The sequence below is a fragment of the Schistocerca americana genome, unplaced genomic scaffold (assembly GCF_021461395.2).
Source record: "Schistocerca americana isolate TAMUIC-IGC-003095 unplaced genomic scaffold, iqSchAmer2.1 HiC_scaffold_1426, whole genome shotgun sequence".
In the NCBI taxonomy this organism is placed as follows: Eukaryota; Metazoa; Arthropoda; class Insecta; order Orthoptera; family Acrididae; genus Schistocerca; species Schistocerca americana.
The window spans coordinates 24,175-30,174 of NW_025725508.1; the positions used below are offsets into that span (position 1 = coordinate 24,175).

Below are 6,000 nucleotides of genomic sequence, written 5' to 3' on the forward strand. Positions count from 1 at the left end.
ACAGGGACACAAGACACAGGAGGGTCGCCAAAGCATCCATCTCTTCTAGCGACGAAAGATACATTTTTGTTTGCAGTCGTACACTGCTGCAAAACAATAAGCCCTGACGTATTTCAGAACATAGCTGTCGGTTCATACTGTTTTGTTACCTTCAGGCACTTTTAAGAAATCTTCCTTGGCACATTCTTCTTCGAACTGAGGCCATTAATATCGAATCTTATGTTTATTACAGTCGTTTAATTTTTTTTTTTTTTTTTTTTTTTTGTGGTGTTTTGCACTGCTATGAACTAGTAGGTGGCCCTGACTTATTTCAGATCACATCTGTCGATTCGTAGTGGTTCGTTATTTTCAAGGCATTCCTAGCACGTTTAAAATGCTTAAGGATGCACGTTTGAACAAAAGAAAGGTAGTATGAAAAGAGGGCTGGCAGGGATAGCGGCGTAAAAAGGAGAAAATGAAGTGGAGCCAACAGCACCCGGTGTTCCCAGGCGGTCACCCATCCAAGTACTAACCGGGCCCGATGTTGCTTAACTTCGGTGATCGGACGAGAACCGGTGTATTCAACATGGTATGGCCGTTGGCGCCCTTATACTGTAGCCGCACGACAGAAGACGCCTCTGCCTCTTCTCCCAACACACACAATCGCCGTTTTCGGTGACACATTTGACGCAGAGCACGTCCTTCCGCAACAGCTGGAGCCTCGAAGGCGGCGCGGAGTGCGCGGCGTCCGGCGTCTCAGAGGCGTCTGCCGAACTGGCGGTCGCGCCGCGCCGCGCCGCACCGCCACTTGCGTGAGACACGCGGCTGCTCGGTGCGCCGCCTGTCATTCGTTTCGCTTGGTGCGTGCGGCGTCCGACACTCGCGGGCGACGCATCTTGTTCCCGTTATCCGGCGGGGGGCTGTAGCAGTGTCCTGCTGGAGGGCGCCCCCGGCAGCTTCCTCACCTGACACACGCCGCGCGGGGCGCTTCCACATATTTGCGTGATCTGTGCAGTGCATTCGCACCTGTCCTCTTCCGTCCCGACTTGTCCCGACTTTGCTCGACTGCCGCTCGCTGCCGCTCGGGTAGTGGCCCATATGACAGCACAAGCACGACAAACATCTGCGAGACGGGCGTGGGCCTAACGGGCGTGTCCGAGACGCCGTTTGCGGCCAGCAGACCTGTGCAAAGGTGCGGAAACAGGGACACAAGACACAGGAGGGTCGCCAAAGCATCCATCTCTTCTAGCGACGAAAGATACATTTTTGTTTGCAGTCGTACACTGCTGCAAAACAATAAGCCCTGACGTATTTCAGAACATAGCTGTCGGTTCATACTGTTTTGTTACCTTCAGGCACTTTTAAGAAATCTTCCTTGGCACATTCTTCTTCGAACTGAGGCCATTAATATCGAATCTTATGTTTATTACAGTCGTTTAATTTTTTTTTTTTTTTTTTTTTTTTGTGGTGTTTTGCACTGCTATGAACTAGTAGGTGGCCCTGACTTATTTCAGATCACATCTGTCGATTCGTAGTGGTTCGTTATTTTCAAGGCATTCCTAGCACGTTTAAAATGCTTAAGGATGCACGTTTGAACAAAAGAAAGGTAGTATGAAAAGAGGGCTGGCAGGGATAGCGGCGTAAAAAGGAGAAAATGAAGTGGAGCCAACAGCACCCGGTGTTCCCAGGCGGTCACCCATCCAAGTACTAACCGGGCCCGATGTTGCTTAACTTCGGTGATCGGACGAGAACCGGTGTATTCAACATGGTATGGCCGTTGGCGCCCTTATACTGTAGCCGCACGACAGAAGACGCCTCTGCCTCTTCTCCCAACACACACAATCGCCGTTTTCGGTGACACATTTGACGCAGAGCACGTCCTTCCGCAACAGCTGGAGCCTCGAAGGCGGCGCGGAGTGCGCGGCGTCCGGCGTCTCAGAGGCGTCTGCCGAACTGGCGGTCGCGCCGCGCCGCGCCGCACCGCCACTTGCGTGAGACACGCGGCTGCTCGGTGCGCCGCCTGTCATTCGTTTCGCTTGGTGCGTGCGGCGTCCGACACTCGCGGGCGACGCATCTTGTTCCCGTTATCCGGCGGGGGGCTGTAGCAGTGTCCTGCTGGAGGGCGCCCCCGGCAGCTTCCTCACCTGACACACGCCGCGCGGGGCGCTTCCACATATTTGCGTGATCTGTGCAGTGCATTCGCACCTGTCCTCTTCCGTCCCGACTTGTCCCGACTTTGCTCGACTGCCGCTCGCTGCCGCTCGGGTAGTGGCCCATATGACAGCACAAGCACGACAAACATCTGCGAGACGGGCGTGGGCCTAACGGGCGTGTCCGAGACGCCGTTTGCGGCCAGCAGACCTGTGCAAAGGTGCGGAAACAGGGACACAAGACACAGGAGGGTCGCCAAAGCATCCATCTCTTCTAGCGACGAAAGATACATTTTTGTTTGCAGTCGTACACTGCTGCAAAACAATAAGCCCTGACGTATTTCAGAACATAGCTGTCGGTTCATACTGTTTTGTTACCTTCAGGCACTTTTAAGAAATCTTCCTTGGCACATTCTTCTTCGAACTGAGGCCATTAATATCGAATCTTATGTTTATTACAGTCGTTTAATTTTTTTTTTTTTTTTTTTTTTTTTGTGGTGTTTTGCACTGCTATGAACTAGTAGGTGGCCCTGACTTATTTCAGATCACATCTGTCGATTCGTAGTGGTTCGTTATTTTCAAGGCATTCCTAGCACGTTTAAAATGCTTAAGGATGCACGTTTGAACAAAAGAAAGGTAGTATGAAAAGAGGGCTGGCAGGGATAGCGGCGTAAAAAGGAGAAAATGAAGTGGAGCCAACAGCACCCGGTGTTCCCAGGCGGTCACCCATCCAAGTACTAACCGGGCCCGATGTTGCTTAACTTCGGTGATCGGACGAGAACCGGTGTATTCAACATGGTATGGCCGTTGGCGCCCTTATACTGTAGCCGCACGACAGAAGACGCCTCTGCCTCTTCTCCCAACACACACAATCGCCGTTTTCGGTGACACATTTGACGCAGAGCACGTCCTTCCGCAACAGCTGGAGCCTCGAAGGCGGCGCGGAGTGCGCGGCGTCCGGCGTCTCAGAGGCGTCTGCCGAACTGGCGGTCGCGCCGCGCCGCGCCGCACCGCCACTTGCGTGAGACACGCGGCTGCTCGGTGCGCCGCCTGTCATTCGTTTCGCTTGGTGCGTGCGGCGTCCGACACTCGCGGGCGACGCATCTTGTTCCCGTTATCCGGCGGGGGGCTGTAGCAGTGTCCTGCTGGAGGGCGCCCCCGGCAGCTTCCTCACCTGACACACGCCGCGCGGGGCGCTTCCACATATTTGCGTGATCTGTGCAGTGCATTCGCACCTGTCCTCTTCCGTCCCGACTTGTCCCGACTTTGCTCGACTGCCGCTCGCTGCCGCTCGGGTAGTGGCCCATATGACAGCACAAGCACGACAAACATCTGCGAGACGGGCGTGGGCCTAACGGGCGTGTCCGAGACGCCGTTTGCGGCCAGCAGACCTGTGCAAAGGTGCGGAAACAGGGACACAAGACACAGGAGGGTCGCCAAAGCATCCATCTCTTCTAGCGACGAAAGATACATTTTTGTTTGCAGTCGTACACTGCTGCAAAACAATAAGCCCTGACGTATTTCAGAACATAGCTGTCGGTTCATACTGTTTTGTTACCTTCAGGCACTTTTAAGAAATCTTCCTTGGCACATTCTTCTTCGAACTGAGGCCATTAATATCGAATCTTATGTTTATTACAGTCGTTTAATTTTTTTTTTTTTTTTTTTTTTTTTTGTGGTGTTTTGCACTGCTATGAACTAGTAGGTGGCCCTGACTTATTTCAGATCACATCTGTCGATTCGTAGTGGTTCGTTATTTTCAAGGCATTCCTAGCACGTTTAAAATGCTTAAGGATGCACGTTTGAACAAAAGAAAGGTAGTATGAAAAGAGGGCTGGCAGGGATAGCGGCGTAAAAAGGAGAAAATGAAGTGGAGCCAACAGCACCCGGTGTTCCCAGGCGGTCACCCATCCAAGTACTAACCGGGCCCGATGTTGCTTAACTTCGGTGATCGGACGAGAACCGGTGTATTCAACATGGTATGGCCGTTGGCGCCCTTATACTGTAGCCGCACGACAGAAGACGCCTCTGCCTCTTCTCCCAACACACACAATCGCCGTTTTCGGTGACACATTTGACGCAGAGCACGTCCTTCCGCAACAGCTGGAGCCTCGAAGGCGGCGCGGAGTGCGCGGCGTCCGGCGTCTCAGAGGCGTCTGCCGAACTGGCGGTCGCGCCGCGCCGCGCCGCACCGCCACTTGCGTGAGACACGCGGCTGCTCGGTGCGCCGCCTGTCATTCGTTTCGCTTGGTGCGTGCGGCGTCCGACACTCGCGGGCGACGCATCTTGTTCCCGTTATCCGGCGGGGGGCTGTAGCAGTGTCCTGCTGGAGGGCGCCCCCGGCAGCTTCCTCACCTGACACACGCCGCGCGGGGCGCTTCCACATATTTGCGTGATCTGTGCAGTGCATTCGCACCTGTCCTCTTCCGTCCCGACTTGTCCCGACTTTGCTCGACTGCCGCTCGCTGCCGCTCGGGTAGTGGCCCATATGACAGCACAAGCACGACAAACATCTGCGAGACGGGCGTGGGCCTAACGGGCGTGTCCGAGACGCCGTTTGCGGCCAGCAGACCTGTGCAAAGGTGCGGAAACAGGGACACAAGACACAGGAGGGTCGCCAAAGCATCCATCTCTTCTAGCGACGAAAGATACATTTTTGTTTGCAGTCGTACACTGCTGCAAAACAATAAGCCCTGACGTATTTCAGAACATAGCTGTCGGTTCATACTGTTTTGTTACCTTCAGGCACTTTTAAGAAATCTTCCTTGGCACATTCTTCTTCGAACTGAGGCCATTAATATCGAATCTTATGTTTATTACAGTCGTTTAATTTTTTTTTTTTTTTTTTTTTTTTTTGTGGTGTTTTGCACTGCTATGAACTAGTAGGTGGCCCTGACTTATTTCAGATCACATCTGTCGATTCGTAGTGGTTCGTTATTTTCAAGGCATTCCTAGCACGTTTAAAATGCTTAAGGATGCACGTTTGAACAAAAGAAAGGTAGTATGAAAAGAGGGCTGGCAGGGATAGCGGCGTAAAAAGGAGAAAATGAAGTGGAGCCAACAGCACCCGGTGTTCCCAGGCGGTCACCCATCCAAGTACTAACCGGGCCCGATGTTGCTTAACTTCGGTGATCGGACGAGAACCGGTGTATTCAACATGGTATGGCCGTTGGCGCCCTTATACTGTAGCCGCACGACAGAAGACGCCTCTGCCTCTTCTCCCAACACACACAATCGCCGTTTTCGGTGACACATTTGACGCAGAGCACGTCCTTCCGCAACAGCTGGAGCCTCGAAGGCGGCGCGGAGTGCGCGGCGTCCGGCGTCTCAGAGGCGTCTGCCGAACTGGCGGTCGCGCCGCGCCGCGCCGCACCGCCACTTGCGTGAGACACGCGGCTGCTCGGTGCGCCGCCTGTCATTCGTTTCGCTTGGTGCGTGCGGCGTCCGACACTCGCGGGCGACGCATCTTGTTCCCGTTATCCGGCGGGGGCTGTAGCAGTGTCCTGCTGGAGGGCGCCCCCGGCAGCTTCCTCACCTGACACACGCCGCGCGGGGCGCTTCCACATATTTGCGTGATCTGTGCAGTGCATTCGCACCTGTCCTCTTCCGTCCCGACTTGTCCCGACTTTGCTCGACTGCCGCTCGCTGCCGCTCGGGTAGTGGCCCATATGACAGCACAAGCACGACAAACATCTGCGAGACGGGCGTGGGCCTAACGGGCGTGTCCGAGACGCCGTTTGCGGCCAGCAGACCTGTGCAAAGGTGCGGAAACAGGGACACAAGACACAGGAGGGTCGCCAAAGCATCCATCTCTTCTAGCGACGAAAGATACATTTTTGTTTGCAGTCGTACACTGCTGCAAAACAATAAA

The 6,000-nt window shown here is 54.1% G+C and overlaps 5 non-coding genes across 5 annotated transcripts; all 5 read right to left on the reverse strand.

The window, feature by feature from the left end:
• Nucleotides 1–463: 463 nt before the first annotated feature.
• LOC124567967 lies at nucleotides 464–582 on the reverse strand. The gene has a single exon (XR_006971094.1). It is a non-coding gene; the product is annotated as a 5S ribosomal RNA (ribosomal RNA).
• Nucleotides 583–1,642: 1,060 nt separating this feature from the next.
• LOC124567968 lies at nucleotides 1,643–1,761 on the reverse strand. The gene has a single exon (XR_006971095.1). It is a non-coding gene; the product is annotated as a 5S ribosomal RNA (ribosomal RNA).
• A 1,061-nt stretch (nucleotides 1,762–2,822) lies between these two features.
• On the reverse strand, nucleotides 2,823–2,941 carry LOC124567969. Its single transcript, XR_006971096.1, has one exon. It is a non-coding gene; the product is annotated as a 5S ribosomal RNA (ribosomal RNA).
• A 1,062-nt stretch (nucleotides 2,942–4,003) lies between these two features.
• On the reverse strand, nucleotides 4,004–4,122 carry LOC124567970. The gene has a single exon (XR_006971097.1). It is a non-coding gene; the product is annotated as a 5S ribosomal RNA (ribosomal RNA).
• A 1,062-nt stretch (nucleotides 4,123–5,184) lies between these two features.
• Nucleotides 5,185–5,303, reverse strand: LOC124567972. The gene has a single exon (XR_006971098.1). It is a non-coding gene; the product is annotated as a 5S ribosomal RNA (ribosomal RNA).
• Nucleotides 5,304–6,000: the final 697 nt, after the last annotated feature.